The sequence below is a fragment of the Heterocephalus glaber genome, unplaced genomic scaffold (assembly GCF_053883595.1).
Source record: "Heterocephalus glaber isolate CG9 unplaced genomic scaffold, H.glaber_assembly_v1.0 deba00001503, whole genome shotgun sequence".
In the NCBI taxonomy this organism is placed as follows: Eukaryota; Metazoa; Chordata; class Mammalia; order Rodentia; family Bathyergidae; genus Heterocephalus; species Heterocephalus glaber.
Genome location: NW_028258323.1, coordinates 54,941 through 64,587, shown reverse-complemented (window position 1 = coordinate 64,587; position 9,647 = coordinate 54,941). Strand labels below are relative to the sequence as shown.

General features: G+C 47.0%; 1 long non-coding RNA gene across 1 annotated transcript; it reads left to right on the top strand.

Moving 5' to 3' along the window:
• Positions 1 to 4,412: 4,412 nt before the first annotated feature.
• LOC147825464 (uncharacterized) lies at positions 4,413 to 9,127 on the top strand. Its single transcript, XR_015440724.1, has 3 exons — positions 4,413 to 4,679; positions 6,747 to 6,854; positions 8,218 to 9,127. It is a non-coding gene; the product is annotated as an uncharacterized LOC147825464 (long non-coding RNA).
• Positions 9,128 to 9,647: the final 520 nt, after the last annotated feature.

The window sequence follows — 9,647 nt, the reverse complement described above, 5'->3', positions numbered from 1 at the left end:
GTTTCTACAATTAAATGATAACGCCAGTACAACATACCAGAATTTATGAGACACTGTGAAAGTAGTCCTATGAGGGAAATTTATGGTGGTGAATTCCCATATCAGAAAAAGAGTGAGCTCAGATAAACAACCTAATGTTAAAGCTTGTATGAGGGAGGAAATTATACAGATCAGAGCAGAAATTAATACAACGGAGATTAAGAAAATAATACAAAAGATGAATGAATTGATGAGTTGGTTCTTTGAAAGATCAAATAGGATTGACAAACCCTTAGCCAACCTTATCCAAAAAAGGAAAGAAAAGACTCAAATCCATGCAATTAGGAATGAAAAGGTTGAAAGCACAACAGATCTTGCATAAATCTAGAAGATGTCAATACCTACTTTGAGAAGCTGTATTCTAAAATAACATGGAAAACACAAAAGAAATAGAAAGATTCCTAGATACATATGAATTACCAAAACTGAATCAAGAAGATATAAAAATTTGAAATAAACCAGTATCAGTCAATGAAATTGAAGATATAATTAAAAATCTACTAACAAAGAAATGATGGCCCTGATGGATTCACTGAATTCTACAAACAATTAAGAGCTGCTACTTCAGAAAAGCTTTAATGAAATTCAAAGGGAAGCAACACTCCCAAATTAATTCCTGGAAGCAAGCATTACCCTATTACCAACTGCAGAGAAAAATCCAACCAAAAAAGAGAACTACAGGCCATCTCCCTAATGAACATAGATTTAAAAATCCTCAATAAGACACTAGCAAAAGGAATGCACCAAATCATCAAGAAATTATACAAAAATACCAAGTAGGATTCATTCCAGGGATGCAGGAATGGTTGAACATATGCAAATCAAAAAATGTGATACACCATAATAATACAGTCAAGGTCAAGATCCATATGATCATCTCAATAGATACACAAAAAGCATTTGACAAAGTCCAACATATTCATGATAAAAATCCCTCTGAAAATTGGAATAAATGATCTTTATCTCAACCTGGTAAAATTTATCTATGACAAACCAGTAGACAACATCATCCTAAATGGATAAAACCTGAAAGCTTTGATTTTAAAATCAGGGACAAGACAAGGTTGTCCACTATCACCTCTCTTCTTCAATATAGATCTGGAAACATTAGCCAGAGCAATAAGACATGAGAATGAAATAGAAGTAATATGGTTAGGAAAGGAAGGAGTTAAATTATCATTATTTATGAATGACATGATACTCTACATAGAAGACCCCAAGAAACTCCACCAAAAGACTTCTAGATTTAATAACCAAATTCAATAGTGTGGCTGAATAAAAGGTCAACACTCAAAAATTAATAGCCTTCCTGGACACAACAAATTCACTGAGAGAGAAATAGGAAAAGTCACACATTTCACAATAGCATCCAAAAAACAAAATACCTAGAACTCAATCTAACAAAGGAAGTAAAAGACCTTTCTATTTTAAAACCACAGTACTCTGAAAAAGGAAATAAAAGAGAATATCAGAAAATGGTAAGATATCCCTTATTTTTTGGTGGAAAGAACCAATATAGTGAAAATGGTCATAGTTCCAAAATGATTATACAAATTTAATGCAATCCCAATCAAAATTCCAACAGCATATTTCACCAAATTAAAGAAAACAATCCCAAAATTCATTTTGAACCAGAAGAAACCTAGAATAGCAAAGGCAATTCTTGGCAAAAAAAAGGCAAGGCAGGGGGCATCACAATCTCCAACTTGAAATTATACTACAAAGCTACTGTGCTAAAAACAAAAAACACAAACCAAAAAAAACACAGCACAGTACTGGCAAAAACAAAACAAAGCAAAAAACGGACCTGAGGATCAATGGAACAGAGTAGGGGATGCAGAAAATACTCCAAAAATACTCAGGCACCTTATCTTTGAAAAAAGAGCCAAACACCTTCCTCTGAAGAAAAAGCCTCTTCAATAAATGGGGCTGGAAAAACTGGCTTTCCACATGCTGAAGATTAAAACTAGATGCTTATCTCTCACTAAGCACTAACCTAAAATAAAAATGGATCAAAAATCGAAATATTAAAACAGAAACACTAAATCTGCTGGCAGATAGAATAGGGAGAACTCCTGAGGACACAGGTGTAGATAAAGACTTTATGAAGAAAACTCCAATAGTACAGGAAATATCACAAAGGATGAACAACTGAGATCTCATTAAAAAGCTTTTTTTGTTTTTGTTTTTTTTAAAAAAAGCTTTTGCACAGCAAGAGAAACCACCAACAGAGTGAAGAGAAAACCAACAAAGTGGGAAAAGATTTTTGCCAGCTGTACCTCAGACAAAGGACTAATATCTAGAATATACAAAGAACCAAAATAAATCAGACTCCCAAAATTTAAAGATCCAATCCAAACATGGGCATCTGAAATGAAATGACACTTCTCAGATGAAGAAGTAGAAACAGAAAATAAATGTATGAAAAAACGTTCAACATCACTGGACATTCAAGAGAGGCAAATTGGGCTGGGGATTTAGCTCAGTGATTCTGCTACCTGCTTCAGAAGCCCTATAAAACTGCCAGCCCACTGATATTCTGGGCCTGACTTCTTTGGGGGAAAAATCCTGGTTAGGTCCACCAGTGTAAATAAAGCTGTTTACTGCCTCCAAACCTCTGGGTGCCATCAGTTTCACGGTTCTGGTATCCTGCAACAGGGACAATGGCAAGTCATTGCCATTTCTGGGCCAGAAAGGCAGGAAGGAGCCAGGAGATCAGGACCCAGAGGAAGCCACGCCCTGCCAGACCTGAGTCCCCAGCACCTGAGCATTCCGGAGGGGACACAGCGGCTCTCAATATGACATATGGGTGTGGTGAATGTTTGAATTTTAAAAATACTCCCCTTGGTGTGAACACACTTGTCCCATGGTTCTTGCCACTGTCTGAAGCAGCTCTGGAGTCCTCTTTTGTGAGAGCTTCCCTTTCATGGCCATTTTGTCTTGAGGGAAGAGCCAAAAGTCACATGGTGCCAGATCCGGTGAATAAGGTGGATGAGGACACACAGTAATGTTTCTGTTTGACAGAAATAGCCATAAATAGTTGATCAACGAGGGACAATCAAAAACTATGGTGAATGCGTAAATAAAAATTTTATTATAGTAAAAGACACATTGCTATTAATCCCCCTCTAAATCCTCAAATACTCTTCTTTCTTTGAACACACTTATCCTATCATTCCTAGCAATTTTTTTCTTGACATAGAGTCTCACAATGTAGTTCAGGCTGGCCTGGACCTCAGAGCAATCCTTCTGCCTCAGCCTCCAGAGTGCTGGGATTACAGGTGTGTGCTATGCCCAGCTACACCTTTATATTTTAAAGAAACTTTTTACAGTAAAAGCGCATTGCTAAACCGGGTGTGGCGACACTGGCCTATAATCCCAGCACTCTGGAGGGTGAGGCAGGAGGATCAAAAATTCCAGCCCAACCTGCACCAGCTAGCGATTTAGTGAGACTCTGTCTCAAAATATTAAAAATAGGGCTAAGGGTATAACTCTAAGGCTTGGGTTCAAGTCCTGAAATTTTTTTTTTTTTTAAATTATTTCTAACAGATTTCTAACAAGGAGACAAACGGCATCCTTTGATCCTTTCCTAATTCTCCAACATGGGCACGGGCGGGCTCAGTGTTTACCTCCTGGAGTGTAAGGAGTGACTGCTGCTGAACTCAGGACAGTCAGCTGGGCACTGTGAATATTTCGCTGTTTAGTTGGGGACTTCTGTGACCTTATGGAGTTTATACTAACTTCCCAAAACAACAACAACAAACAAATGAAAACACAACAAAACAACAAAACAGCCCCACATGTAACCCAACTGTCCTGGCCTCTGACTGCTGCAGAGCTTCCCTGGGGAGGCACGGATCCCAGATCCCGGATCCCTGGAGCCAGTGTGCAGGGTGTGCTCAGAACAGAGTGCTGCGCCTCTGCCGCCTGAGCTCTGGAAAGCTGGGGCGCCCGGTCATGCGCACAAGAGCACTGCACCCCGAAGAGCGCTCAGGTCCAAGCCTTGGCTTCTTTTTCCGAGGGACGGGCCGTCATGCAGGCTGCGGACCATTTACAGGCTCCCCTGCGTCCTCCTCCGACCTGGCTGAGCCTGGCCAAGTTCAGGGTCAGCACCAGGCCACTGCCACCCCTGGCATCCTCAGGCCTTTTTCTGAGGGATTGATTGATTGAATGAGAGACAGAGTCTCCCTATGTAGTTCCAGCTTGCCTCAAACTGGCAGCGATCCTCTTGCCTCAGCCTCCCGACTGCTGAGATTATGGGCGTGCCCCACCACCAGCCAGCATGTGGTTTTCACACTCTGGTAGCTCTTCAACTCTCTCACCTGCTCAGCCCTAATCCAATTAACCCAGGCCTGATTCTGGGAGTAGCAGGCGGTGCGAAGCAGAGACCTCTCATTGGGTTTCCTGGGTCCAAGTCCCGCCTGGAATGCCGGGATGTCTCATGAAAGCCAGGAGCCCTACAGGGCGGGGGTCAGCCGCGTCCAGGATACCTTGCAGCCCGGGTGCAAGCAGCCTGCCCTGCAACCCGAACAGGCCTGAGGAAGCTGAGACATCCTCGGAGAGCATTTCAGCTGCTGTTGCCCAAAACTCAAGCGTTCCCGGAAGTTGCTGGAGAGAACCATTCCGGGAAAGCCGAGCGGGTGAGTCCCTGGAGAAAATAACTTCAGCCTGGTGGGAGGTGCAGGGCTGGGGCTTCTTGGTGAAGTAGGGTGCAGGGGGTGCACATCTTGGCTGCGTGGGGGCCTGTGGCCACCTGACTTTATTCTCCCTCTGTTCTGCCTGCCCTCCTTTCTCGGTGGTGGTGTCTGTTGCCCCTGCCCTTGCAGTTGGCTCAGCCCTGCCTGGTAGGAGCCCGGCCCAGCAGCCAGGACACTTGCTCCCCTCCTTCCATCAACCCACTTCCAGATTAATCTCAGTTCTTGCAAACCGAGGCAAGGGCCTGGGGCTGGGGCAGAGATTGGCGTCCATGTCCACCTCAGAGGTCTCAGGTGAACGACATCCGTAGCCCTCTGCACAACCCTGAGTGTGGAGTGTAGGAGGGAATTTGAGAGCTAAAAAGAATCAAGCTTCTTTCCCCACAGCCCCGCCAGCATTTGTTATTGGTTGATTTCATGATAGCAGCCATTCTTTCTGGAGTGAGGTCTGCTCCACTGCTGGTGGGAGTGTAGACTGGTGCAATCACTGTGGAAATCAGTATGGAGATACCTCAAAGAACTAGGACTGGAAGTCCCATTTGACCCCACTATTCCCCTGCTGGGGATCTTCCTCAAAGAATTAAAAGAATCATACCACAGTGATATATGTGCACCCATGTTCATAGCAGCACAGTTTGTTATAGCTAAAACTTGGAAACAGCCCAAATGCCCATCAACTGGAGACTGGATAAAGAAAATGTGGGGTTTTTTTTATAAAATGGAGTACTACTCAGCCATAAAAAATGAGAAATTACAGACATTTGTAGCTAAGTGGATGCACATTGAGGCGATACTCTTAAGTGAAATAAATAGGACACACATGTATAAATAGCAAATAGTTTCTCTGGTGTGAGAAACTGAAAGTGTAAATAAGGACTAAAATGTATAATAGGTAATGTGAAATAGGAAGAAAAGGGGCAAAGGGGAAGGAAGTGGGAGGGCTAGGGGAAAAGATAGAAGGGAATGGGATTAATATGAGAAAATGGAAAAATAGGAGCAAAATCTTTGTAAATAAGGGAGGACTGGAGGGGTTGAAGGGAGGACTGGAGGGGTTGAAGGGAGGGCTGGGCAAGGGTGAAAAATAAGAACCAAGAGAGACTATGTAAAGGTGCAAATTTCCAATGATGAATGTCATTATATTGTATACCTAAAATGTACCAATGATTAGAATGAATAATCGATAATGCAAAATAGGAAGAAAAGGTCCAAAGGGGTAGGGGTAGTGGGAGGGGCAGGGGAAAGGAAAGAAGGGAAAGGAAAAATGATGAGAAATGGAAAAAATGGAAATAGAGTCTTTGTAAATAGGGAAAGATGGAAGGGGTGAAGGGAGGGCTAGGAATGGGGAAAAAATAAGAACCAAGATTCATCATGTAAAGTTACAATTCCCAATGAGAAATGTAATTGTGTTGTATACCTACAATGTACCAATAAAAGAATTTAACAACAAAAAAAGAAAGAATGAAGCTTTCCATTTTTTTGTTTGGTTTATTTTGTGTGTGTGGGTCTCTCTGTATAGTTCATTGAACTTGAACTCATGGCTATCCTCCTGCCTCAGCCTCCTGAGTGCTGGGATTACAGGCAGGCCAAACCACACCCCTCAGGTACCCTACTGTACCGAACCTAAAACAGTAATTTGTGCTCCCCCAGCAGCGAGTCAGCCTGTGTTTTTCTCCATCTCCTTTGAGATGGCACCATTAAGGCTTTACTCTTGATCAGATTAAGTGTAAAAATGCAAGTTTCGCTCTATTAAAAACTCGATTTCTTAAACACGAGTGACATGAGACATGTTCAAAGATAGATGGTCCCCGGACTTGCATGGTGGGTTCAATGATGGTGCCAACCTGACTTTTCCAGTTGTGATAGAGGCTGTGTACATTCATGGGAACCATCCTTTGAATTATGTGTGTGTTTCTGGCTAGCCATATGTGTTATGACTCTCTTTGTACTGGGGATCAAATCCAGGACCTCTGCACTGAGCTACATCCCCAGCCTCTTTTTTGTATTTATTTTCAGAGTCTTGTGAAGTCACTAAATTGCCCGTGGGACTCAGAGTTGCAACCCTCCTGCCTCAGCCTCCTAGACTGCTGGGATTACTGATGGCATCTTCACCACACCCAGCTGGTAAGGTCCTCTTGATACTGGGTGGGGGCAGCAAGCAATCAGGAGGAGAAACAGCCCCGTGCCATGCCGTTACTGAGCTAGGATATTGCAATCGGTGTACCAAATGCATTTTCTAACTGATGCAGCTTTCAGTTTATGGTGGGTTTATCGGAAGGAAGTTCCAGTCACAAATCGAGAGGCCTCTGTGGAGACCAACACTAACTTACCCTGTGACTTGTTTATATTTGCCGTTTGCCCAGTTTGCTCTTGAGTTCTTTACTTACTGTTGACTGCTAAGCACTTTCTATATTAGATTATTAGCTGTCTGCCATATGTTGAAAATATCCCCCCACCCACGTTTTCTGGTTTCTCTTGATTTCAAACATGGTAATTTCATATTTTTATCCTTTTCACCAGACGTTTAATTTTTAACTAGCCAAGTTCATCTGTCTAGCGTTTCTGATCTTGGTATTGTGCACAAATAGCCTTCACACTCACATCACTTACAGTTTCTTGAAACTGCCTGGGAATTTTGCACATGCATTCCACAGAGGACGCCTTGAACTTGCAAGGGGGTCCCCGCATCATGGGCTACAAGTCCACCCCTGGCTGCTGGGCTCCTGGACCACCTCTTCCCTTTTAGGCCACATCCTCCTTTGTACCAGATGTGGCTGCAGATTAGGCCATTCAGAGCATTCCAGAACGTTCCAGAACATCCCAGGAGACAGCTGGGGTGAGACCTGGGACTGTGTGAGGAAAAGCCTCCCTCAAGGATGGAATGTGCTCTGCACAGCTCTTCCCGGCTGCCTGCCTACCAGACTGTGGGCTCACGGTGGTCGTGGGTCCTGACCAACCCATCCGAAGCTGGAGCTATCCTAACTCAGATGTGCTTTCCACACAGCTAACCTGCCAAACACCATAGCTTAGCTTAGTGGAACTTCACCATGAGTATTAGACTGAAGGTGATAGAACAGCATAGGTTAGTCAGAGGCCACTTGCACGTGTGCCTTTGCTGGTCCCTTTATTGACGTGATCCATTTATGTTTTTTACTTTTTTGTTTGCTGGTAGAGCATGCTAGGCAAGCTCTGCCCAAACCCAACTTAGGGTTTTAATTTTTCTCTCCCCAGCAGGGCTCCAAAGCTTGGCCATCAGTATTTCTGTGTCTTCCTTCTCTGTGACTTAGAGAAGGAGACAGAGAAGCCCATCCACAGTTGTTTTGCTGTCCCAAGAAAATGTCTCGTGTGGCTGCCACTCACCTTCCACTGCCTAGAGCGACCAGCTTGCCCCGATCCCTCCTCTTCCTCCTGACAGGCTGTGAACATGGCTCTTTCCTCTCCCCAGTCCCCTCCTCGCCCTTCTAACCACCTCCCTGCTCTCCTACAGACACCAAGGAGCCACCCGAGGACCGTGTATGGCTTGGAAGACCGACAGCAGGAACATGGGCACAGAAGCACCCAAAGAGGAAGCAGCCGAGGTCTCCCGTGTGTGCTGGGGCTGTCCTGACCCCTGGCCTGGCCAGGGCTCTGTGTGGGGCCACTGCACCTGCCAGCCAGTAACTGACTACACCCTACGTGGGAGAGTCATGGGGCCTCCCCTCGCCCTCCACTCATGCCTGGGGCCTGCACCACATCCCTATCTCAACACTGGGGCTCACGTGTGGATGCCCTGGGGCGGTGGTATCTGGACGGGGCATCCACTGCTGGCTGCCTCGGTGCCTGTAGATTGGTGTAGGGGCACCTCTAGCTTTAATCCCTACACAGGCGGCCGGCACCCGACTGCCCTGGGCCCCAGCATACTTCCTCATTCCTGGGGACCCCGATTCCCCCCACCCTCTCCAGCTCTGGTCAGGGATACCACCTACTGTCCCCCGGTGAGGGCCCAGGACCCAGCCAGCTCAGCGCCCTGGGCTGCAGTGGGGGGCCCGACCCGAAGTGCTCCAAACTGGAGGCAGTGCCGAAGCTCTCCCTTGGGCCAGGCCTCCAGCTTACGCACACAGGTGCCCCTGCCCTCCTCCAGGTCTCAACTGAGCCCTCTGCTCCTGGTCCCCATGCTAGATCCTGAGCCTGAGCCCCGGCCCCCCATGCTAGATCCTGAGCCTGAGCCCCGGCCCCCCATGCTGGATCCTGAGCCTGAGCCCCGGCCCCCCATGCTGGATCCTGAGCCTGAGCCCCGGCCCCCCATGCTGGATCCTGAGCCTGAGCCCCGGCCCCCCATGCTGGATCCTGAGCCTGAGCCCCGGCCCCCCATGCTGGATCCTGAGCCTGAGCCCCGACCACCCATGCTGGATCCTGAGCCTGAGCCCCGACCCCCCATGCTAGATCCTGAGCCTGAGCCTGAGCCGGCCCCCCATGCTAGATCCTGAGCCTGATCCCCGGCCCCCCATGCTGGATCCTGAGCCTGATCCCTGGCCCCCCATGCTGGATCCTGAGCCTGAGCCCCGGCCCCCCATGCTGGATCCTGAGCCTGATCCCTGGCCCCCCATGCTGGATCCTGAGCCTGAGCCCCGGGCCCCCGTGCTGGATCCTGAGCCTGATCCCTGGCCCCCCATGCTGGATCCTGAGCCTGAGCCCCGGGCCCCCGTGCTGGATCCTGAGCCTGAGTCCCGGCCTCTCATGCTACATCCTGAGCCTGATCCCTGGCCCCCCATGCTGGATCCTGAGCCTGAGCCCCAGACCCCCATGCTAGATCCTGAACCTGAGCCCCAGCCCCCCATCCTAGACCCTGAGCCCCAGTCCCCCATCCTAGACCCTGAGCCCCAGCCCCTCAGCCCTGGTAGAGAATGCAAGAGGGCCTGCCGCCGCCTCTTCCAGCCC